The 26,642-nt window shown below is 41.3% G+C and overlaps 1 protein-coding gene across 1 annotated transcript in view; it reads left to right on the top strand.

The window, feature by feature from the left end:
• The window catches only part of IGFBP2 (insulin like growth factor binding protein 2), a 96,253-nt gene that overhangs the window by 5,859 nt on the left and 63,752 nt on the right, over nucleotides 1-26,642 (top strand). The window lies entirely within an intron of this gene.

Genomic DNA, 26,642 nt, shown 5'->3' with positions numbered 1-26,642 from the left:
AACAAATTTTAAAAACACTTTAGTGCTCTGTATGTGTTACTCTGTAATGCCCATAGGGATGAATAATGAAAATAATGGCAAATGGAGTATAAAGCATGGTGTTTTAATACTCAGAGCTGAACATGTCTTTGCAAAAGGGGTTGGACATCCTTTCGCACCAAAGAGAGAAGGATTCAGTCATTTTGAGCTATGTAAGTTTTAACAGGTTGTTGCAACCATTCGGGGAGAGGGGGAGGAAAGTTCCTAATAGCAGAAAAAACTGTCAGCTTCTCCTGATGTTCTTTTGTTGAAATTCATATTGTACCTTCTAGCTGCAACATGCACCCAAAATAAGGATGGGGGAGAGGTTTGTTTTTCCATTTCAAACAGGAACGGAGAACCATGAAATTCATTCTGTTCAGTTCTCAAGTTTGAGGAGCAGGGAAGAATCAAATTCACTTTCAGACGCTGATGTCAAATAGTTTGAAACATGCTGTGCTGTAGGAGCAGTTTTCTCTTGCAAAAAGGCAGGTGCTGATCCTTCCTTTTTATGCATTTCAAGGAATTCGCCCTGTTTTCACGCTTCCAGTTTAAAAAGTCTCCTTTTGCTAATTGGGGATTGGAATGTGAAACTCATATGTTATTCTTTAAATTAGGGGGTTGGCAAGTTATTTTATCTCTGATGAGAGGCAGGAAGGTTGCCTAAGTGAAACAAGGAATAAGACTCTGAAAATTCTCCTGCTGTGGGCTCTAGCATTGTTTAGTCTTCCACTTAGGTCTGCGATGCCAATCCAGAAATGGTTGTAGGCAGAAAGAAACATAAACCACCACGCAGTTAGGAAACATGCAGCACTGCTTGTTGCACAAGGGGTTTGGGTATTTTGAAGCCGTTGGGAATGTCGGAACAAAATAACGGTCTGTGAAAATCTGAGTGAGAATGTATAGATGCACCCTTGGGGCTGGATGCCACAGAGTGCTGAGTTCTCTCAACTCCCATAGAAGTTGGAAGCTGAGCTGCTCAGCACCTCTCAGGATCTGGTCCTCAGCAATAGTTTTGATGCCATTGAAATTGACTCTCTTTTTTTTTAGTTTATTTTACATCATTTGATAGTAAATTTTACACTCTGCACACAGAAACTGTATAAGCTCGGGACCAAATTTGTTGCCATCTATCTAAAGTGCTTATATGGCTCCCACCATATCCGAGGACCTCAGAATCTTTAACACATATATCCTAACATCCCTGGGAGGTAGGAAAAATGCTGTTATGCCCATTTTACAGATGGGGAACCAAGGTACAGAGAGACTGAGTTGCCCAAAGTCACTCAGGAAGCTTGTAGCAGAGCAGGGATTTGAACCTGGGTCTCCCAAAGGCCAATAGCTAGAGCTATTCTCTGATTCTTATTCTTTGATTGCTATTCTAAAGACTATATGAAATGATTTTGTGAGTTTATCTATTTCTTAGTGGATGAGTGTCCAGATTGTTGTTTTTATTGAAATGTCTTAGCCTTCCGGATCTTTCAGAGTTTTCCAAAGGCTGTAGCAGCTAGTCTGATTCTTCTTATCATCTTCACAATTCTCATTATTCAGTACTAGTCCTCCAAGGTACAATGTTTTTTCCATCTGTTCTAGTTCTTTGTCTCCAAGTTTGACCTTTATCTTTTTCTTTTATCTTCCAGTTGTCATAGGTTTTGTCTTCTCTGTGCTGCTCTTCAAACCAGATTTTCTGATTCCCAGTCTACCTGGTCAGTTATTATGTGTAAATCTTCCTCGGTCAAAGTCAATTTCATTTGTGTATCTACAAACAAAAATCAGCGTATAGGAGACAACTGTCATGCTGATACTGCTGTATGGGTTGGAATGCTGGAGTATGAGGAAAGCCGATGGACAAAAGATTTTGACTGCAGAAATAAGCTGATTTAGGGGCATACTGAGAGTTTCAAGACTTCAGGAAGTAAAAATGAAGTGATAAGAAATAACACTGTTACAGGCGATTCAAGAAAGATGACTGCCGTGGTTTGGACAAATGTCAAGAATGGACCCAGAAAGGATACCATACATGGCAATACATTCCATAGTGCAAAGAACTAGGAATAGAGGAAGACTGAGAAATAGAGGAAGCCGTGAAGCTGGTACAAGATAGAAAATGGTGGAAAGACTTAATTTGGCCCCATTGTCACTGTTGAGCTGATGGATGAGAATCAAAGAGAAAGGAAAGAAGATTACTCCCACAACCCCAGTCAAAATCATTGTCTCCCTCTTATACAGAGGCTAAGAACTGAATAGGTCATGGAGACTCTTCTTTTACCTTTTTGTCCTTAGAGGTGATCATTCCAGGGCAAGGGTGAGGCTCACTGGTAGGAGGCAGTGTTGCTATAACAATTCAGTGCATAGGAATATGGGAATGAGAAATACTGGTTTTGCCATGTTGAATTTAAATTGTTATTGGGACATCTAGGCGGTGTCTTCACTAGGGCAAAAGGTGTGTTCCTAATTTGTGTTAGCTAACTCGAGGCAAAATCTTAGCTAGTTTGTATTTTTCACATGTTAGCAGGTTGAAATAAAGACTATAGGGGAGACTTATCTTTAACTTGACCAGCTAACTTGTGTGAAAACCGCAAATTGCTTTGTCTTCTTCACTAGGATTTGATCTTGAGTTAGTTAGCTGACCCAAATCTTTTTTCCTTATTGCAGATTAGGCCTTAGGGTAAAAACATGCTTCTAATTCTGAAAAGTGGCTTTGAAGATGGTAGTGTGCATTGTAGGGTTCCTTGTTTGTGTCTCAATTATTCTAGCTCAAATTAGCAAAAAGACTGTTTTTCTAACTGCCAGAGCAGCACAATCAGCTTGGGATCATGGGATGTAAAAGTCAACCTTTGTTTTTTCTGGCTCATGTATCATCACTAGTAATCAGGGCCTTGTGTACTTTGCAATTCCAACTCCGTAGAAACTGTCACAGAATTCACCCTTTGCCACTGACTTATGCTCCAGAATATCAGCTTTCATTTAAAAAAATAAGTTTCTAGGTCTTATGATTGCAGAGAAAACCTTCCAAACATTAACTAAGCTGAGAGCCTGAAACAATAGCTTTGAAAGGTGGAAACTGGCCCATTCACCTCAATAAGGTGTTAACTTTGAAAGCTAATACAAATGTCAGCATCAGAATAGTATCAGAGGGGTAGCCGTGTTAGTCTGGGGGCTTGGCTACACTTACAAATTTGCAGCGCTGCAGCAGGGTGTGAAAACACACCCTCTGCAGCGCTGCAAATTGCGGCGCTACAAAGCGCCAGTGTAGTCAAAGCCCCAGCGCTGTCCGTTATTCCCCACAGGGAAGTGGAGTACGGACAGCGCTGGGAGAGTTTTCTCCCAGCGCTGGCGCTTTGATTACACTTAGCGCTTCAAAGCGCTGCCGCGGCAGCGCTTTGAAATGCAAGTGTAGCCAAAGCCTGGATCTTTGCTGCTTTTACAGCATCAGAATAGTTAACTTTTTCACTGTAGATCACTGTAACATCCAGCTATAGTGCTTATTTGACAAGCTCCAAATGCCTCACATCCTTCCTCAAGAGCCAAAGACCAAAAAGTAAAAAAAAATCTTCATCTTCCACCCAACAACTGCTAGAATACAGTTAAGCATTTTCAATCCAGACGTGTATCTCAATATGACAATTACAAATATAGAGGCAACATAAAATAAATTGAATGTAAATATCAATTTGAAAAACACTGGGCAATGTAGTGAGGGTGTTTTTCATTTCCATCTTTAATCCAGTGAAGACTTCTGTGTTTTAATTTCTTTCAAGATGCTGTAAAATCTCCAGTCTGTTGTGCTGAAGTGCTGCAGAATGCAGGGCTCTTGCCACAAAAGTTAGGTTACCCTTTGTGTGGACCACGCATGAGTTTCCAGACATTAAAATAACTTCAAATGGAGTGTATTTAACAAATCTATTGATGATGCATGAGCCAGAATAGAATACAGCTCATTCTCTCATCATAGCTGTGTGGTGTTTGCAGTAGGTTGGTCATCGTCTTTGTATGGCTGATGTAGAGCAACAACGATAATTTTACATTCAAATGGTTAAACCAGATAATTGTGTCAGGAGTAGCGGAGTCTATCACTGTGATACCTCCTTCATATTTGTGAATTGGGCATTGAGTAGTTATATGTTCCGTGATCTGTTCAGGGTGACCACAGCTGCCCACTGGAGAATCTTTAACTTTCCACTTCTGCAGCAAGCATGCACATCTGCCATGATTTGTACTGATGCAGTTTAGGGTTGCCCATGAGCTTCGCAGGTGATCAAAGCCAGGGATCTACTGCATCGGATCTTTCTCAAGGTGTGTATTTGTGACTTCTTGTGTACTCATTTCTGCTTTCCAAGCTTCATCAGAGGTGAAGTTGCATTGGCGAAGGTTAAATGCATGGGTCCGAAAAGGCTTACGTGACTTCAAGTGGTGGTGAGGGACATTGTTAAGGTTCCGTTGGATTGGGAGACGTTCATTTTCCATGATCCCGAAGGGTTGCGGTGAATGGATGGGGGAGCAATGGTGCGACAGAAGCGGCAGCCAAGGTGTTGGAGTTGACTTGAGGGTTCCAGTGATTCACTGCATTGCAGTGTTCAGTTGGACATCAACAAGTGGCTACTTCTGATCCATACCAGCGCACAGAACTTGGCAACAGAGTATATAAGGACCATCGCTGATCTCTGTGTCACTGATGCTGATGCTCCCCAGCTTGTGCTTGCTAGTTTCTGGATCAGGTTGACCCTTGTTTTCATCTTGGCAGCTACCTTCTTCAGATGGTTATGGAGGGTTAGTGTGCGGTCCAGCTTCACTCGGAGACAGGAGTGGGTTGGTTAATCTATGTAAGCTCTTTTGGAGCAAGATGTGCCTGTACAGATCTAGCACAATAAGACCCTAAACTGCCTGTGTTATTGTAACAAATAAATAATAATTATGAAGCAGCTCATTGAATATAACATAGCAATTCCTATCTCCACACACTTCTCCTTACTGAGGTGACAGTGGTGGTTTGTAGGAAGGGGTGAAGATTTTGAAGACTTCAGGACGCTTACTAAAGAAGTTGTTTTATTTTTGTCCTGTCCATTGGCAAATGTTCTGTTTCCTCCTTGTCCCAAGAGGCAATTGTTTCTTTTCCTCTTGGTTCCAGTTTGTTGCTAACTAAAAGCGGTATTTGCTGAGAGAATAGTTAGAAGTTCTGGCTGAGAGAAACTTCATGTAATTTGTTTTATCCACATCCAGGAATTGAGCTCAGATAAACAATGCAGAAGGGAGATCAGTGAAAAATGGAGCATAGGGGGGTGTATTTATTTATGAAACTTTGCACTAGAGTTTGTCAAATGATTAGCTGTGGCTTATTTATCTGACTAGTTTAGCCGTTGCATTTTCTCACACGTTATTCATGAACATAATGTGATTTTTACAAATTTGTTTTTTTATTCTAATTGTTTACAGACTCTTTTGTACAAACATTTTAGCTGATTGAATATTCATAAACAAGAAGTTCTGAGTATTTGTTATTTGTGTCATATGCTAGCTCTTGTAAATCACATGATATTTTTTCTGTTCTTGATTGGCTTATCTTAGCTTTAGGAAGAGGCGGAAGGCCAACTAAACCATTGGCACTTTGATTCTTTCAGAGAAATTATGTGAACACTTTAGGTAAAGAGACACACACAGAGAGATGGAAATAAAGTTTTAGGACATTGTAAGGCTTTTCTTTCATACTAGAAAGAGCATTGGATCCAGTTATGTATCTAGATCCCAGATTTTAAAATACCTTGGTTTCTTTCTCTGACTGAGAAAGAGATAAGCTATATTGATAGGCTGTTTAGCAGACTTTACATGTGTTTTGTTTCTTGTCCTAGTTGCACAAAATAATTGTGTGTGTGTGTAACTCTTTTTTCAAAGATGTTTTCACACACCTGTCTTTTCCTTGGTTGCTGTTGTGTTACATGTCCCATGCACAACAGTATTTAATGCATCTGCCAAGAGTATGAATTGAATCCGTTGGTCTCTTTTATTACACTTTATCACCAGCTGTTCACATCTGTTAATAGTTGTATATGTGTACTCAGACTTGCAGTTGCCAGTCGAGGCTTTAAATATATTGCTTTTTCTTGTTGGGTTAGCTGTATTAATGCCAGGTCTCTGGCCCAGGTCGCTTGGGAAAGTGCTCTATAAATTGTCCCACTCCTAAACAATAACATGCTGTTTCATATGTCTGCCAAATGCACTTATTTGCTCTAGGACTCTCGCACCCCTCTCAAAATTCACAACAATCATTTGTGCATCCAGTCTATAAGGTGCCACAGGACTCTCTGCAACAATCATTTGTGTCAGGAAAACTTAATAGTTATTGTACGTGCATGGTCCAGTGTGAAAAGAGTGAATTCTCTGTCATAACTGGGGTGCAGAGTTTAGGGGGAAACTCCTCCCCTTGTTGTAGTGATAATATTAAGCAGTGTCTCATAGTAATTGCCTGAACTCAATAGCGCACATAATGAGTAAACAGGGCAGTTATTAGCAAAACTGGAAGTAAAGTGAGGTCTGTTTGCTTTCAAAGATTAGTCCCTGAAAAGATACAAGGGGACAACCCTATGGTGGTCAACTCCAGGAAAGCTTCATCCTCGCACACTGTTGTTTGTGGTAGTGGCAGAGCAGAGTGAACTGCTGCCCAGAAATACCAGTCTTATTTGCACAGGTTGATTGTGAAAAGCAGGAAGTCAGAGGCTAGGGGAGCCTTGTTTTGTGTATTTGTATATAGAGCATCTGGCAAATGTTCTGGTCTCAATACAGGAGGAGGCAGCAGAGTGTATCTGCAGCTGAGTCTGGAGGCGGTTAAACTGCTGGGAGAGAAAAAGATAATGTTACTACCACAGTGCCAGTTACTCTTAACGACATGAGGGTTACCTGTAGAATGGCCTTGGGAATAAAAATTCTGGCACTTGACCTGCTCCCCTTTCCCTATGCGGAGGGTGAGAGTCTCTCCATTGCAACAGGTTATTTTGTTGTATTTATTATTTTATCAAATTCAGAGGCTAGCAAGTCCTTGTGTACAGACCAGCAGAAAGCAAGGACCTTCCTTTGTGAGATTGCAATGGAAGTTAGCTATTTTAAAAAGAAAAGAGTTAGCAATCAAGGTACTTTCTTATGGAAAGAGATGGAATATTGGGCGAAATAACAATGATCCCAAATCACTTTTGCAAATGGTAAAAACAATGTTTCAGCATTTCAGCCATTATTCATAGCAAAGCTGAGTTGTGCCTCTTGACTGGTAAAATTATATATTTGCTGCCTAGTCTCCTGTCCAGTCAAACATTCATGTGGCATTAGTTCTTTTCTGAGGAGCACTTTCTTGGTATTTGATTACAGAACCTATAACTGGAGTCTGGTCAGTAGTGACCCTTTTCGTAGATTGTGCATGTGGGAATTGGGCTATGTTGAAACTAGTACTGTTTACTCTTGCATTTTCTGTTAATACAAAATCTCTGGAGAGATAACAGAAATATAATGTTTTTCCTAGAAATTAATAATGTGTCCACATCATATTTTTGTTCAAAGACAATTTTTCGAGAATTGTGTGTGAGATTTGTAGCTTATTCAGGTCATCCAGTAGATATGGCATATATAGCCCAGTTACATATTGTTGCAAAGCGTTGGCCACCAGGTTTGTCAATATGTTGCAGATCTTGGCCACTCAGAAATTTCACAGTGGGATAGAACTCAGATCCTCCTGCTCCAAAGGCCTCTGCCTCTTTAAATAAAGGAGAATCATCTTTAGCTACGAGAAGTATTGGATCTATGATGCACAGTTGAGCAGTTCTGGTTCCATCCATTAGAGAACAGTGGTGTCACACAGACAGACTGAACCCTCCACACCCACAACCCCTCTCCCAGACACACCAGTCCAACGGTATATTTACATATTTCTACGCTCATCTTTCATTTAGGTAGCAGTAAAAACTGGCCATTATGAGCAGAATCACTGCAGTATTGGCAGTGTTGGATGCAAAGTTTAACTTCATTCAGTTGGTAAGGAGTTAAACCATGGTGAGGTTTGTGGGGAGATTGCATGCCAGACAGGGATATTGTAGTCATAGAGCTTAGCGAGAGAGAAATCTGCTAGGTCCTACTTAGTCCATCTCTCTGGGGTCAGTCTAGGATGTCCCTCTACAGTATATTCTCAAGTGTTCTGTCCATTCTAGCTTTAATTGCCCCAGGGACAAAGCACCCCACTGCCCTGTTGCAACCAGTCCATTCTAATAGATTCCTCTCACCTCAGTGTTAGAAGAGTTTTCCTGATAACCATCATACGTTTTCCTTTGCCTTTTAATAAGAAGACAGGATGGGCACTTACATTCCCAAAGCACAGACCATATGCTTGTCTCAACCTGGCGAGACAGTGCAATATGCAGTAGAGTGAGCTATCAAACTAATTTTTGTTATTTTCTGGGTGTCCTTCACCTAAAAGGTGATGCGCACACTTCTGTTTTCTCTCTACTCACCTGTTGTCTCTTCATCTTCAATCTAGTGACACTGCATCACAGCCACTCTGTCTGGAGGGGAGTCTCCAGAGTCTGTCATTGCTGCGCCGTGAAGTGTGATTATAACTCAAAATGTGACTCTAAAAATGGCATGGTGTGGCTCCATGTTTACTGGATCAATTTTTCTCAGTTTCTGAGTACAAATATTTCTTTTTTCTAATTGCCAGCCCTGCATCTTCCACCTAGGACATGAGTGTCAAGCTGAGGTTTTGTATTATCACCAATAATAAAAGATTCAGAAATTGGAACTTGGACTTTTCTGATGTGTTATCCAGAGTAGAATCCAGCTCCTCCATGCAGAGCTCTGATTACTCTTTAGGGGCAGCAAAGTAAAGGTAGTAGAAAATTATTTTTGTCAGTAAAATCAGCAGATTTAACTCAGAATACACATACAAAGAGTCTTACCGAGTAAGAAGATGCCATTCGGCATACTCACTTACCTGACAGTAACAACAATTTAATTATCTGAAGGGATCACTGCTGAGTAATAAGAATTTTATAGATTCATAGACTGTAGGATTGGAAGGGACCTCGAGAGGTCATCAAGTCCAGTCCCCTGCCCTTATGGAGGGACCAAATACTGTCTAGACCATCCCTGATAGACCATCCCCGAGAGAAAGGGAGGCACTCTCTTTCTCTCCTTCCTCCTTTGCCCTATTAGTGAAGTTACTATGGATTTATACCAGTATAACTGAGATCAGGATCTGGTTCACTGGGCCTGATTCTCCTCTCATTTACTGAGTCACTGACTTTAGTGGAGATGCTCCTGATTTGCATTCGTGTCAGTGAGAGGAGAATCAAGCCCACTGTCTCTAAATAGCATTCAGCTCAGTGTACCAGTTCCTTCAGAACACAGCTATAGGGCTAGATTGTGATCTGAGTTATACTGTTAAAACTGTAGAAGTCCTTGATTGTACCAGTGTAATAGAAAAAATTTGCTTCACAGTGTGCAGGGAATGTCCTATGTATTTTAAGACCTAAATGTAACTCCTGAGGTCAATGGAGCTACTCTGGATTTACACCAGTGTAACAGACCAAAATTTGGCCCTGTACAGAGTTACTTAGGAGTTTCAGTTCAAATGGAGGGAAGAAGGTGTCTTTTGAGTGGTATAGCTATTGAGCTCGGAGGGCACAGAGCTGACTGGTGGTTGTGTGTGGAGTGTGTGAGGCAATGCATGCTAACTTAGGAAAAATGGAGATTGACAAATGTATCAGACGAATGTCAATTCTCCCACACATCCACTCCTCCATGGATGTGCCCACAACTCAATCCTTTTAGTTTGCTTTCAACTCTTCCTCTCCATCTGGTGCCTTTTACCTTAGACCTGGCACTGGACCATTTGAAAACAAACAAGTGAAAATTAAAAAGTATCTCCTAGTAACAAACATGAAAAGTATGACAAATATCAACAGCTTATACTGTGGCCTTTCCATGCAAAATAGGATGAAGCAACAGCTGAGGTCTCTTCTTTTTGTTAGCTGCTCCTATTCCCTGTCAATTCTCCCCCAACTCTGCCTAGTGTATTCTTTCATTCTTTGCTAAATTATTTGTCTAACCTAGATTAGAACAGGGGTAGGCAACCTATGGCATGGCACAGTGAGCTGATTTTCAGTGGCACTCACACTGCCTGGGCCCTGGCCACCAGTCCAGGGGGCTCTGCATTTTAATGTAATTTTAAATGAAGCTTTTTAAACATTTTAATAACCTTATTTACCTTACATACAACAATAGTTTAGTTATATATTGTAGACTTATAGAAAGAGATCTTCTAAAACGTATGTATTAAAATGTATTACCGGCACGCGAAACCTTAAATCAGAGTGAATAAATGAAGACTTGACACACCACTTCTGAAAGGTTGCCAACCCCTGGATTAGAATTTCCTTGGAGAAGGGATAGTATGTTCTTTCTTCTCTGTACAGTGCCATGGACTTTCATGGAACACTATATACATAAAGGAGTTATCGGTCTTTGTTGAAACAGTTTGACTGCGTGACTGGTCCCAGGCTTCCTCCAACCTAAATTTTAGCAGGTTAGGCATGTTCAGCCAAGGCAATGTTATGCTTGTCTGAATATCCCTTTCTGCGTTTCATGAGATGTTCTGTGTCATCTCACTTGTAGGGACTAACCTGTCACCAAACTAGCCATTCACATGCCACTTTAGAGATGCTTCATTTCTTTGGATGTGCAATGAGAGCAGACAGGTGGAAATAAAAATAATTCTGATCCTGTACTGAATAGTGTGTATTTATCACCATTGCTGTCTACTGGATGGAAACAGAACTACTTGTTTTTTGTCATATGCCCTATACTGCTAATGGTGATTCCCCTTTTGCTCAAGTGTTATAGACCTCTTGCTTTGTAGAAGAAGGATCTTCTCTCCCTACTATCACTGTTTTGTTCCAAGGGACGCATAGTGACAACTGTTGTTTCCTAGTTGGCCATTGGTTTGTTTCAATATTTGCCCCTTATATAGCACGTTCCATCTTCTGAGTGTCATATAAATGTTACAGAATTAAATGGGGAGATCACTTCTCCCCACCTCGCTTTCAGGGATGGCATTAGTCCACCTTGTTGCCATAATGCTTTCATTGTAGTTTTAATTGGGTAGTTATTAATCTATCATCCTCTGAGATCACACATGCTGTGGGGCAAGGAGAGAGCAGTAAACAATGCTTAAAACAATTGACTAGCATTGTAGTTAACCACTTTTATTGCCCTGAATGAACAATGTCTGCGTGGCTTGCACTGAGGTGTGTGGGGTTTGTTTTTTTTTTAAAGGAATTTAGGATAATACCTTTAATTCATTATACAGGGGCCTTCTCCGCAGTCTGTTGTCCTTAGAAAACGTACCTAGATTCCTTTTGCAGCTGGTTGTGTTAAGAAATACAAGTATGTTTTCTTTGCATTTATTTTTAGACTTCCAAAATTGCAAGGGAAAGGAGGGTTACTTTGTTCAGTAGTCACTGTTACAGGTGTCCCTGTGGCTTTGTTTGTACTACTCGCCTCTTCTGGGTCAAAAGGTCTTGGCTCGTAGTTCATACCCGGACAGGGTCATACCAGTGCTCACAGAGAAGGATGGAGGTAGGTGCTTTAATGTTGGATCTTTAGGCTAAGCCATTAAACTAACACGGTCCAAGTGGAAGTTAAAATGCTGTTCATCTCAGAAAAATGAAGTGTAAAATATTAGCGAGACAAGGTGGGTGAGGCAATATCTTTTATTGCACCAACTTCTGTTGGGGTGTGTGTGTGTGTGTGTGTGTGTGAGAGAGAGAGAGAGAGAAAAAAGATTTTGAGCTTACACAGAGCTCTTCTTCGGGTCCAATAAAATATATTACCTCACCCGCCTTGTCTCTCTAATATCCTGGGACCAACATGCTTACAAATGCCCTGCATAAATCACGGGTAAAGCATCACTTTCTTACTTAACAGACCTGCTCCCTGTGTGTGTTCAGAGCCATTTTTCCTGATTTTAGTAACTAAAATAAAGTGTTTACAGCATTTTACTCTTGTTAGCTCTGCAGAGTCGGCACAGCTAAGAGGGAGTAAGATGGATTTTATTCCTTCTGGTGCACTATCAAGAGAATATGCTGCATTCCAGCTCAAGGGCCAGTCATTTACACATGTTCAAATATATTGGTGGCAAGGAATTGTACAGGTGTCATCATCATCCTGATGTTCTCATTACACCTCTGGCGTTTAGGGCAGTGACGAAGCTCCTCCACTCCTGTTTGTTTCTAGCAAGTCTTTCAGTGGTTCTCCAGCTGTGCCCCAGGTTTTTCAGCTCGGCTGCCACAGATCTTCGCCATGTTGTTTTCAGGTGGCCTCATTTTCGCTTGTCTTCAGGTGTTCATCTTATTGCCACTCTGGTCATGGAATCGGTTTCCATCCGAAGCACATGGCCAATCCATCTCCTGTGTCTCCTGGCAATGATGGTGTCACTGAGAGTGTAAACGGAAGACAATCAGATTGTACAAGCATTAGTGAAGGCACAATTTGGTCTGAAGAACCTTTAATGCCAGTGACGTTTTGTGAGAAAGAAAAAAAACTCTGTTTGACTCTGGCTTAGTTGGTAGGACTGAGTCAGTGAAAAACATATTTTTTCTTTAAACTGAGCACATTTAATCTGGAATCAATGAGAGAACATGGATTAACATGGCGCTTCATGATGATATTTTCTAAAGAGTCACGATGGTGTCTCAGTGACGCATTTGAAAACATGTAAGGCTTTGTTGATTGATGTTGAGCAAGTAATGGCACCTTTGATAGTCTGCATGGTCACTGCACATACAAATACAATCTATTTGGAGCCTGTTCTTGCACCACTGAAATCCGTGGGAAACTTGCTATTGACCAGAGCACGATTAATGGTCAGTACTGGCAGTTTTTCACAGGTGACGAAGCTTTAGCTACTTTGATAATATAGTTCTTATGAACTGCTTAATTTTTTTTTTGTGGTGAACATCCTTTCTGTTGCCTGAAACATTGAACAAATTACATAAGGGGGAGGGAATAGCTCAGTGGTTTGAGCATTGGCCTGCTAAACCCAGGGTTGTGAGCTCAATTCTTGAGGGGGCCATTTAGGGACGTGGGGATTGGTCCTGCTTTGAGCAGGGGGTTGGACTAGATGATCTCCTGAGGTCCCTTCCAACCCTAATAATCTGCTATTCTGTGATAGCAAAATCCAAATGGTGTTAAAAATACTGATTGGTATCTAAATTGTTTGTAAAAGGAAATCCAGACACATTAAACCAGAAGCTTTCCCTACTACTAACCTTGGATGTTAGTCACATTTTCAAATAAGCTCTAAAACAAAAGTCCTGACCAGAAGTTGCTCTTAAAGATTCCCTGGCATGTCCCACAGAGGTTTGAGTTCCCAGTGACCTGGCCAAATCCCAGCTCAAGCAATCCTGTCCTGCCTTCCTAAATTCCTCCTGCAGTTCCAGGTTGATATGGCATTCAGTTCTTTAGCTGTTGTGCAGTATTGTTGTGTACTGTTAAAACACCTGCCACTTCCCAACCAGGAGATGGAGCATTTCTATAACCCCTTGCCTATCTTCCAGGGATGTTATGTGAGAGTTCATCAATGTTTGTAAAGTACTTTGAAATCCTCAGAAGAAAGGCTGGTAAGTGCTTAGTATATTAGTCTTAGTAAATTGAATGCAATAAAAACAAGAGCATGAGACTTTAGCCATTTGAAGTCATAGTGTTAGGCTGAATAGTTATGGGCTACTAAAGCAATAATTTTGCTATTATATTACATTCAGAGGGGTAGCCGTGTTAGTCTGGATCTGTAAAAGCAGCAAAGAATCCTGTGGCACCTTATAGACTAACAGACGTTTTGGAGCATGAGCTTTCGTGGGTGAATATCCACTTCACATGCATCCGATGAAGTGGGTATTCACCCACGAAAGCTCATGCTCCAAAACGTCTGTTAGTCTATAAGGTGCCACAGGATTCTTTGCTGCTATTGTATTACATTATAAGTCTGTGCACATCTAACCGTGTACACTGTTGCTCAGCATTATGAACAGATGCTCTTTACATATTTAGTTTTATTAGATTTCAATCTCTTTTTAGAAATGGCAAAACTTTATTTTATGCAGCGGAATTGTAGCCATGTCAGTCTCAGGATATTAGAAGGACAAGGTGGGTGAGGTAATATCCAGTAAAAGATATTATCTCACCTGCCTTGTCTCTTCTCTCTAACACTTTCTTTTGGAATTTGCATTATATTAAGGGGTATTATGCAAAATGTAGCTTGCTTGGCCCATCCATTTCAGTGTTTGCTATGCTATTATTACTTCAGATACTTGTGTTTGGACAGGAATTTTCTCCATTCGAGCCCAGCTTCCCTTTCTTCCTAATCCAGCAATGATGTTAAAACTCATGTTTGTGATATGTCTGTCTGCTTTGGAAATGAAGGTGATGCACCAAGATCAGTATTATGGGCATGAGCCAAAGGAGAGGTGGAGCACTTGTAGCTCCTGTTGAATTTAATGAATGTGGTGTGTTCTCACGGTGAGGTCATGGAGCATAGTTTTGAAAGGGCTGAGATCTAGTAGGAAGACCCGCTGAGCTGAGGAAGGGGTGAAATGTAAATCTTCAGTCATTAGCAAAATGTGCCCAGAAAAATAATGAAAAATGAAAGTGAAATAATGGGTCTGTTCTAAGATGAATCCATTTGTAAATTTCTCCCAGGGTATGAAAGTCTCTTTTAGTCACTATTAGTTTGATTTCCTTCACCTTCCTCTGTTTTTGTCTGCTCTGTGTCTCTTCAGGATGTTTAGAAGAATATATCACTTGCTCTCAGCTTTATCATTCCAGGGAATCTCTTTGGAAATACTTTACAAGGACTTTAGAACAACAAAAGAGACTGCCTTCCAGAGAATACATCACTTTACATGGAGCTCAGTGCGTGCCGAGGCAGGATTTAGGGAATTTAATCTACGTTGTGTGAATTCCCACACAGTGCAGATATGATCAATAAAAGACATAATTATGTATCTCACTATTGGGTCTCTGGACTTCAATTCAGGGCGATCCCACTAGCTGGAGACATAACACCAGACAGAAGACTGTTCCTATAAGATTTCCAGTCCAGTTTTTCTGACCGCAGAGTGAGCACCCAAAAAGATTTGTGCGTAACCAAACCTCCTAATGCTTCTGAGGTAGCCCCACAGTAACCTAGCATACTAACTACCTTGACATTGGTCCTCTGGAAAGTCTGACCTTCTGCATGTGCAGCAGCCAAGCTCTTTGTGTATGAGACAAACTCTACTCTTTAACCCCCACAACATGTGACTTTGTTCTTAAGACTCCCAAACAAAACTGTCTGCACCTGCGGTGCTCTCCTATCTTCCTGTTTGTGCTTTGGGTGCAGCAGGTGTGGCAAGAGAAGGTGATTAGCTGAGCTGTAACTGGAGGAAAATAACACCAGTCCAGTCTGTTATTCCCCTGTGTTATCAACTTGGATAGTTTTGAATTCTCAGCTCCAAGGTGTGTTTGTGTTTAACTATGGAATTTTTTCCTATGAAACTAGTCTGTTCTAGCAGAGCTAAAGTGTTCCAGCTGACCTCAAAAACAGCTCAGTGTTAAAATGCGAGGGAGCTCCTATAAATGTTTAACCAAGACTGTATTTTTTTATATCTTCACTTCTCTCTCTCTCTCATATCAGCTGTGTGTAACCCTTTTGTATTTTAATTATACACCTTCCTTGCTTTCTCTCAGCAAAATTAGCTTTGTGTAGGACTGATACCAAGCTAAGTGACCCTATTGTTCCTGTGGTAGTATTTGTGATCTATTGGTCCTACTATCTAAATTACACCATAAGAGATGTGCAACACCAAACAGCTGGAATAAATTGTAACTGTCTTGTTGAAATAGGCTCCTATTTTGAATTTAAAAACTCCTTTAGATAAAGGATTCAGAAGTTTTGACAGTATCAAATGAGATTCAATTGTGACTACTCAATGCCTCAGTCTGCTGTTTGAGATGCAGAGTTCTGCATTATATTGTTTTTGTTGCACTGAAATAATGATTTTTCATTATCGGTTATATTTTTCTATGTAAGTGCTGTTTTTAGTGCCCTTGCACAAGCCTGAGCCTATAGACCTGAGCCTATAGCTCTGAGACACACTGCTGTGGATTTTAAAATACAGTGTAAAGGTTCCCTGTACAGTAGAACCTCAGAGTTATGAACGCCAGAGTTATGAACTGACCCATCAACCATATAGCTCATTTGGAACCGGAAGTACGCAATCAGGGAACAGCAGAAACAACAACAACAACCCCCCCCCCCCAAACAAACCCCAAAACAGTACAGTACTGTTATATGTAACCTAATTTAAAAAAAGAGAAAGCAGCATTTTTCTTCTGCATAGTAAAGTTTCAAAGCTGTATTAAGTCAATGTTCAGTTGTAAACTTCTGAAAGACCAACCATAACATTTTGTTCAGAGTTATGAACCATCTCTGTTGCCGAGGTGTTTGTAACTCCGAGGTTCTACAACTGTATGTCCTGATTTTTTTTGCTGCTTTTTCTATCCCTTTATCTCTGTCCTTTTCCCCCTTCACTTGGTTTTGTCCATGGTGTTGTTTTCTTCTTTACAAGTTGCTATGTTATTCTTTCTTGTGTCACATTTTCTGTTCACTTTACCTTTCCTCTCTGACTTTGCATGCAGAATTACTTTGTATGTTTTCTGTAAATCTCTGACATGATGATTCAGACCAGCCTCACTCAATGAAGACTTGCTCAGACTTGTTGTTCTGCCTTCTGAGAAAGCAGGACTTCATGGCTATCCCGATGGCGGAAGGGTCAGGTTCAGTGTCCTCTGTGTGTGCACATTTGTTAAGGGTGAAGGTGGCCTGCCTGTTCTGATGCTTGGATTCAGCGTAAAGCAGCCCAGGTTCAATATGCTGTGGAATCTGTGGACATCCAGATCAGCCAGTATATACAAGTCAATAAACTCTTTGCTATTTAATGAAAATAATTCTGGCATACTTTGCCCTTTTTTGGTGACCTTCCATGAGGCCCCTTTGCCTTACTCGTGCCATCAGTCCATTGACTTTAATGGAATTACAAAAGTGAGTACAGCGTCTAACTGTGCAGATTTAAGGCTTGATCCCGCTCCCATGAAAAGCTTTGCCATTGACATCAGTGAAAGCAGGACTGGACCCTTGTAACTCTCTATGATGAGAAGAAGCCTGCAGTATTTTTTTAAGTGAGGAGTCCTACCTTCCTTTCCTCGTGCTTTCAAGATGGCTTTCAATATGGGAGTCCTGTTTTTAATCCTTTAATCTTAAAGGATGTTTTCCGTTCCTGATTCCTGTGATCTGTGTAATTTGCTCCTGTTAGTGATCATAGGCCCTATGCTGCTCACACTGGGTGCTGGCCCTCTGCACAGGGGGGTGAAGTTCATTGAGCTGAATGGGAGCAGAAGCAGGCCCCTTGATAATTTTATTATAGAAACTTAACTGTTCTTTGTAAAAGAGAAATGTCACCCCATTCCTCTTATCACCAGACTCTGCACTTGTTTAAGTTGATCTCTTCTTGTTCTAGAATTCAATGTGTTGTAGCTTCTAACTTTTCCCTACTTCTTGTTTGCTTGAGGCATGACCCTGCACACCAAGAAACTTGCCCTGACCTTAAAAAGAAGCAAAAGAATGGAGAGTATGGGTGTGGATAAAAGGAGTGTATAACTCTTGGTTGACACCTTGGTTAAATGGCAGGTCTCAGTCTCTTTCCATTTAGTAAAACCAGTTCTCACTCCAGCTGCACACAGGTACCCAGAGATTTTCACACAGGGGTGGTTATTATACAAATGCGCACTTGTTTCTAAAGACTTGCTCAAAGTGTTTTAACTGTTCACAGCTTTTAGCGCTCACTTGAGAGCATTTGAGGAGAACTACTTTGCCTCACTACAGCTACATGTATCTTTTAGTTACAGCTCCCTTCCTTTATGAATGAGCAATAAAAAGAATTTCAGGCGGCTGCAGAGAGAGCAAATACTGTTGAGGCAGGAGATGCAAACTGTTACAGGCCACATGCTACCCTATGGCACCTTAGAGGCTAACAAATTTATTTGAGATAAGCTTTCATGGGCTAAAGCCCACTTCATCAGATGCATGCAGTGGAAAATACAGTAGGAATATATATATATACACAGAACATGAAAAAATGGGGGTTGTCATACCAGTTCTTTGAACTGTTTGAAATGCGCCATCCTGCTTATCACTACAAAAGTTTTTTTTTTCCTCCTGCTGATAATAGCCCACCTTAATCGACTAGTCTCATTAGATTTGGTATGGCAACCCCCATTTTTTCATGTTCTCTGTGTGTGTGGGGTGTGTGTGTGTGTGTGTGTGTGTGTGTGTATCTATATCTGTATCTGTATCTTCCTACTGTATTTTCCACTCCATGCATCCGATGAAGTGGGCTTTAGCCCACGAAAGCTTATGCTCAAATAAATTTGTTAGTCTCTAAGGTGCCACAAGGACTCCTCGTTCTTTTTGCTGATACAGACTAACACGGCTACCCCTCTGAAACATGCTACCAATGTACATGTTTCCAAACTGTGATGACAAAGTGGGGAGGAAGGGGACAGAACAGGTGTGGAGGCGTGTTTCTCCTAAATCAGCTGATTTCTGGACATGTGCAGGGAGCAGGATTATTTGTGTGGAAGCTCAGTGCCTCTGTGTAGCTCACTGCGGTGCCTGGCCCCCATGGTGGCAGGGCTCCCAGCTGTCAAGTACGTGTTTCTAGAACCCCCATTCAGGCAGTGACGGCAGAAGGTTTACAGACATGTAAGGAAGTTGCTCGTGATCTCACCAACAGGAATCAAGCGGACCAGGCTATACAGAGCAGCTGCTCCATCACCTCCAGCTGCACCATAGTAGCCTCTCAGTTCCTCCCACATGGAGAGTCTTTGCTGGTGGATAGAGGGGCTTTCCCCCTCCTGCTGTGGGTTTGTCCAGGCTTGCCACAGTTTGCTCCTCTCCAAATTTGGTGGTAGTACAGGGTAGCTTTTGAGCCCATGTCTTTATTAATGGATATCAGAGACTACTAAGCAAAGCCCTGCCATATAATTTTGCATGAGTTTGTCTGAACTTTTTCTGTGATTTAGATATGTAGGAGTTTGCACCCCTTAGAAATTGGGTTCAAACTCCCAAATTAATTCAGCATATTTAAGTTTCCCCCAGATTTCCATGCAGTCCACACACAAGCATGAATTTGGTGGATGTGCATCAAAACCACATGGATCAGTTCAAGTTATGAAACTTCTCCATGAACCGTCTGCCTGTTCTGAAACCCAGCAGGTTTGGCTGGAAATGGATTTTGAAGGGAAAGTTTCCAGAACTGGCGAGTAAGCTAATTTCAAATGCACTTTGTATAAAGGGAAGAAGGAGGAGATGCTTTATCTTTAGGTTTGGAAGGATTAGATTTTTATTGGTATATGTCGGTAAATGTCAATTTCAATGTGCACATACAAACAGATTAAAAATATTTCCATTAATAATAAAATTTACAGATGGACAAAGTCAGAAAATGCTGCCCCCCAGTTTCTTACATAATTTCACGCAGCTGTGAATATTTAAATTGATAAAAATCAAAACAATGTTTATAAATAAACATTGGTATTATAAGTTGAAATTATAAAAATCATATTCTGCCAAGACTGTTTATCTTACACCCTCCTGTTAGTGTCTTTTCCTGCTACAGTCTCCCCCCTTTCTATCTCCTCAGCATGTAAATTACACTTGTTTTGCATCTCAAAGAATTCAAGTTGGTGAAAATTAGGCTACTGCAGTGCTCATGCTGGTTTTCTGACTTACCACTTGTGCCACCACTGAATTTGGCTCATACACTTCCATGGGGCTGGCAACCCCTTACACTGCTCAGAATTTGGCCCTTTGTGTTCAAGCTATTTGCAGTATCTTGTGAGGTTTTTACTTCCTTGCTGTGAGTCTTTTTTGTTTCACTAATGTGAGCCATTTTCTGGTGGCGAGAGATTTAGGGCTGAGGGGGAGGTGAGAACGCTCCTTGTGCTTAGAGAAAAATGATGAATGACTCTCTTGTGCTCTGAACAAAACCAGGATGTAGTTTACTGTTTCTCATTCCCCCCCCCCCTTTTTTTAAACAGGTCTCCCCACCTCCATACAATCACTGGCTCCACAACATCTGGAGCCCAGTTAAAGAGCTGTTCCCAAGAGAACCCTCACTTGCCACTTACACAGATCCTCTTTCTTGAGAGCTATCAGGACAGCAAAGATACCTCGCCACCCTTAAATGCTTTTCTACCTGTGGAAATTTACCGGCATAGCTATAGCAGAATAGCTATTCCACTCTATCTGTGGTGGATTAACTTCCTGGTGTGGACTCTCTATTCCGGAATTAAAGCCACGTTTATTCCAGAATAATTATGTCACTTTTGAAGTAATTATCCCAGAATAAGAGCATCCACATGAAGAAATACAGATGCTCCCCAACTTACGCAAGCGTTCTGTTCCGGAATGCCTTGCATACGTCGAATTTTGTGTAAGTTATGCCAAAAAAAAAAAAAAGCTTACGGAACGTATGGAACTTTTTCTGTAAGTCTGGATTTGCATAAGTCGAGTTTGCATAACCTGAGGAGCATCTGTAGACTGGAATAGCTCCACAAATGGATGCTCTTATTCTGGAATAATTACTTCAAAAGTGACATAATTACTCTGGATAAAGTTATCTTTAATAAGACTATCCACACAGGGAGCTACTCTGGTCGATTTCCCTGTGTAGACAAGCCCTATCAGCAGTTTAATCAATTCATAGATTCCAAGGCCAGAATGAACTATTGTGATCACATATCTGATTTCTTGTATAACACAGGCCATAGGACTGCTCCAAAATATTTCCTAGAGCATAACTTTTAGAATAACATCCAATTGTCAGTGATGGAGAATCCACCACAACCCTTGGTAAATTGTTCGAATGATTAATTACTGTCTGTTAAAAATTTAGTCCTTGTTTCCAGTTTGAATTTGTCCAGCCACTGGATCATGTTATACCTTTCACTGCTAGATTGAAGAGCCCATTTTCCTTTGAGTAGTGGCCCTGTGGGTGCTCCACTTCCGATGCGCTTGTGCCTTTGATTGGGAATTTTTGGTAGCAGTGCCTGTTCAGCCTGTGCATGCGACCCCACATCCTTGTGCCCAGTGCCAAGACTGCCGTCCGTTTTTTCTCAACCTCCTTGGGCCCAAGATGGAGTCTACTATGTGCCCGTTTTCTACAATTTAGCTTTTTCTCAGATAGTTAACATATAGGTACTTACCTTATAGTGCTATAGTTGTTAGAACAATTATTCCCTTTGTTTTTAATTTTTCTTTAAAAAAAAACAAAACCTTTTTATTTGTAGAGAGAGTTATATAATTAACCCCTTCTAGGGTTAAAATTTCATTAGTTTTGCTTGAGAACGCTGGGTTTCCTAGGATTCAAAAGGTGCCTCTCCTGTCCTGACGCTGTTCTCATGTTGAAGACCTCACCTTTGGCAGTTGTAAGCGCTTTGCAGACTTGATGAATACATCTCTCCACACTTTAAAGGACCCAAGAGCCGCACTGTGATTCCTAGGGACTTGTTCTTGTGTAAATGTGAGGAGATTTAGTAGGTCTCATACTGCACAAAGAGCATACCCAGCCCCGTATTTAACATATGCCATGAAAGTTTATGCCCAAATAGATTTGTTAATCTCTAAAGTGCCACAAGTACTCCTCATTCTTTTTATTGACATTTAGCTGTATTAAAATGTATTTTGTTTTCTTGAGCTCAGTTTATTTGCCAAGTGATCCAGATTGCAGTATATCAGTGCCTTGTCATCTTCATTATTTAACACTCTCACAATTTTTGTGTCATCTGCAAACTTTATCAGTGATGATTTTATGTTTTTCTTCCAGGTCATTGATAAAAATGTTAAATAGCGAAGGGCCAACAACAGATTCCTGCGGGACCTCACTAGAAACATGCTCGCTCGATGATGAGATGTATATGTTAGCCAGATTTTAAACCATGTAATGTGTGCCATGATAATTTTATATAGTTCTAGTCTTTTAATTAAAATGTCATGTGGTACCAAGTCAAATGCCATAAAGAAGTCTGTTATAGCAACACTGTTACCTTTATCGACCAAACTTGTAAAAAAGGATCTATTTTCCATGAACCCAGGTTGATTGGCATTAATTATATTACCCTTCTTTATTTCTTTATTAATAAAGTCCTGTATCAGTTGATCCATAATCTTGCCTATGGTCCTTGTCAGGCTGACAGGCCTTTAATTACCTGGGTCATAATGTGTAGCCTTTTAAAATACTGGCACAACATTAGCTTTCTTTTAGTCTTCTGGAATTTCCTTAGTGTTCCAAGACTTGCTGAAAGTCAGCATTAACAGTCCAGCGAGTTTCTCCACCAGATCTATTAAAACTTTTGGATGCAAGTTATCTGGACCTGCTTGCTGACTGAAAAGTGTCTAACTTTAATAGCTGCTGTTTAGCATCCTCCTGAGATCCTAATGGAATGGAAAGAGTGTTATCAGCATCATATGATGAGACATCATCTGTTTTTTTTCCCCAAATACAAAATAGAAATATTTATTGAACACGTCTGCTTTTTCTGTGTTCTGTGTTTGGTGATAATTGTGCACCCCCAAAACATGTACATTAAAGCATCCGCATAATCTTACTGTAACTCTTGTCCTCTCTCTTTCTCCACTGTTTGTTACCATCTCCCATCAAGTCATGTCTTAATTTAAGTTGTGAACTCTCTGTGGCCAGGATGCTGGCAATATTTTGTTTTGTTATGCAGGTGTATCTCCAGAGTAATTTTATTGGTTTCATTGGATTACTCTGGATTTACACTGGCAAAATGGAGAGCAGAGTTTGGCCTTTGGGCTTTTGTCTGTAAGTGCAATGCTTGTTTATGGCACCATAGAAAGAATTTCTAATAGTAACATTTCAAGTTAGACAGGTATGGAGGACACTTCCTGCCTTCCTAATGTTCTTCTGACAGTTTTAACTAGTTACATTATTCCCCTTCACTTTCTGTCCAGTAATTTTGTGTAGTTTTACTGTATGTTACTTACCAGCTGCCACCTTCCAATCCAGAGGCATGTGAAATGATTCTTACATCAGGGTTGTAAAGCTCGTTGGGATCATTCAGTATGAAAAGCACCATTGAAATGTAAGTTCTCATTATTAGGAATAGTCCAGGCATTGTGTACCCTTTGGGGGAAGGGGTATAATAGGTACCATTTTTATTATGTTCAGGGTTCATGCCTTTCTTCAAGTCATAAAATTCTATTCACAGTCCCTAATGACCTGCTGGAATCTTGAATTTCCAGGGCTTTTGTTTTAACAAGCCCAGAGGGTTTTGTATGTGTATAAAAATATATTGTCATTCACCTATAAGGAGATGGAGTTTCCTCTTGTGAAAGAGGGATACAGTTTACATGGCTAACTCGGCTGTTTGCACTAACTGCGCTTCTTAGCACCTTGTGAGGGATTGCTGAGTGAAACCTCATCTAATTTGATGACCGTTATGTTTTCATCATGTAGCTCTGCTTTCAATATTTCCATGTAGACTTTCACTAGAAGGCTTATCGGGGAGTGTGTATTAATAGGTAGGGGAAGGATGGCATATTGAGGGTAGGCAGCATCTGCCTAATTGCTGAAGTTACACAAACTTTGCTATCTCGGGGAAAGATGTCAAACAGAATTATAGTAGATTGTTCCTAAGCAAAGCAACATCTTTAGGCTTTTCTAACTGGTTAATGATGGGGTCTTATAAAATCCTAGAAATTCAGACCTCTTGCCTGGTGTGTGTGTTACACAAAAGCTTTCTGGGTTCAAGGGCAATAGCAGTATTGCCTGTGGGTTTATAACAGTTCCTGGGATTGTGCAGTATTTAGATGAGGACACGATTGCACAATCTCAAGTTATTTTGTCTTTAACCCAGAAGACAATATTTTATTGCTATTTTTCTTGAACCTGGTCAATATTTACTCAGTCAGCTCTTTGGATTTTTCTCAGAGCTGGCTGTGCACTTGAAAAATATTGTGGGAAGCAAGGAAAACACGCACGGTCACCTCTAATGGATTGTTCTCTGAACGTAGACTAGTGACCTGTTGGGTCAGTTTGGGAGCAATCGTCTCAGTTGGTTTTGGTCAAGTAACAACTTTTGAGCCAATGATAACGCTTGAAACAGTCCAAAGAGTCTGTGGATGTGAGAGAAACCCAACCCCCCTGTCTCTGAGGCCTGAACAGGCTAGACATGTGTTCATTCGTTTTAGGGTAATGATTTGCATGTTGAATGACTGGTAACTATTTTTTCTTGTGTTTGTGCAAACTTGGGAAAGAGCCATGAATACACAGGAGGGACAAATGACCCCTTCCTGTACCAATGATGCCCACTGCAGTCTGGTGAAGGGTGAGAGGTCTCTTTGGGGAAGGCAGTGTTGTTTCATACCATATCCTCTCTCGGGTGTTATACTGGGGAAAGTAATTCACTTTCCAAAAGGAAATCTGTAGCTGGCCACTGAGGAGGTGTGCTGAATTAGCAGCCATTGCTGCCCCCAAATCAGACGTTAATGGGTGGGTATGATGTTGCAGAATCCCAATACATCTCCCTTAATTGACTTTTCACTGTGGGCGACCTTACACCTTGATTACTGCTGTCAAAAGCTAGCATGAACCGGGGTGATTTGAGCCCAATAGGCTTAATTTATAAAGTGGATTTATGTGGCAGTTCCTTAATCAGAAATCCAAGGATCATTGTTTGGTGAATGTTTGTCCAGTTGTAGGCAGATTAAGGTCCCTGGGCCAGAGCAAGGGGGGGAGGGGGCATAGCCCCGCCCCATTCCACCCTGCTGCCCACAGCCGTGCCCATGACCCCCCACCCTGTTCCGCCCGTTCCCCTGCGGCCCCACTCCTGTTCCCCCTGTGGCCACATTCCACCTGCAGCCCCACCCTGTTCCGCCCCTTCCCCTCCACAGCCCTGCCCCTCGCTCACTCCTTTCCTCTTCCCCCGCTGCGGCCCCGAGGCTGGAGAAGCTCTGAGCACGTGCCAGCTGCAGTGGGGAGCGAGAGCTCTTCCAGCTCCGTGGCCGAAGCATGAAGCCATGATGAGGAGAGATTTTTCTGGGGGCCCCAAATTGGCTGGGTCCCATGTGGTAATCCACCATTGTGTACAGTGCTATGCAAACGTAAAATGTGTATTAGGATCGTGATACAGAAATAGAAACATTAGCGCGCACCCTCCCTGGTGATAGTTTCTTACAGTAAAGTTTACTAATCCTTTGCCATTTCCGTAACAACAGATTATGTATCTGAGTATCCTGGAGTTTTATTAACTTGGCGTTGATGACTTTTGTGAGTTAGTTTTGTTAACGGCCAAATTGCATAATGATTAAGGCTATAAGAAAGTTGTGCTTTTTAAAAATTTTTTTTTGGTTGTAAAGTTGCAGCCACGGTTGGTTAAAATCGCAGCTACAGTTTGCGAAAGTTGAGGTTCAAGGCATGCCGCCTGCCTTCCAAAGCAGGGCAGAAGCGATGCCATGTGTCCTCCTTGGCTCCTGATGGCAAGCCTGATGCAGAGGTGGCTGGGCTGTATTTGAGTCAGTGGCTTTGTGACTTGGCACATGGGTTGCAACACCACTCAAATTTGTGGCAACTATGAAAGGTTGTGGTGTGTGTTAAAAGTTGTGGGTTTTGCAACAAAATTACAGCCCACAATTTTCTTACAGCCTTAATAACGATTAGGCCTTTTGCTTAACTCCCTGAGAAGGGTAACAGTAGTTGGGTAAGTTGATATGTTGTGAGGGGGCTTGGTGGCTCCAATAATGGAAGACTGAATTTGTCCCAGGTTGTACAGAGATCAGATGTGACTACCTGCCTGGTCGTCTTGGGACTGTGAAATGAGTTGTTTTCTTCATTCCAGTTCCTCACGGAAATGTGTCTGCATCTCTCATGCAAATCTACCATCGCAGTTGCTCTCTTTGTAGACCGTCTCAGGAGGGAGGTAAAGGTCTAAATGAGTCATGGAGATAGAATTTCCCTGCCACTCCTAGGTTGATCCCGGTGGATGCAGAGGTGCATTTCAGAAAACACTGTGACACTTCAATAGTTTCATAGAGTTTAAGTCAGAAGGGACCATTAGATCGTCTAGTCGGACCTCCTGTATATCACTGGCCATTAAATTTCACTCCGTTACCTCTCTGTTGAGCCTAAAGGAGCCTGAGAGTATGTTAGAACATAAGCAATGCCATACTGAAACAGACCATGGTCCATTTTGCCTAGTATCCTGTCTCCGCGAGTGTACCAGAGCTTCATGGAGAGTATACAGAACAGGGCAATTATGAAGTGATCCACCCCAGTCTTCCACTCCCGGCTTCTGGTAGTCAGAGGTTTGGGGTCACTCCAAGCAGGGAATTGAATCCCTGACTGTCTGTCTTGGCTAATAGCTATTGATGGGCCTGTCCTCCATGAACTCATCCAGTTCTTTTTTGAACCCAGTTATACTTTTGGCCATCACAGCATCCCATGGCTATGAGTTCCACAGACTAGTTGTGTGTTGTG

Source organism: Mauremys mutica, chromosome 10 (assembly GCF_020497125.1).
Source record: "Mauremys mutica isolate MM-2020 ecotype Southern chromosome 10, ASM2049712v1, whole genome shotgun sequence".
Lineage (NCBI taxonomy): Eukaryota > Metazoa > Chordata > Testudines > Geoemydidae > Mauremys > Mauremys mutica.
This window is presented reverse-complemented; position numbering and strand designations above follow the sequence as displayed.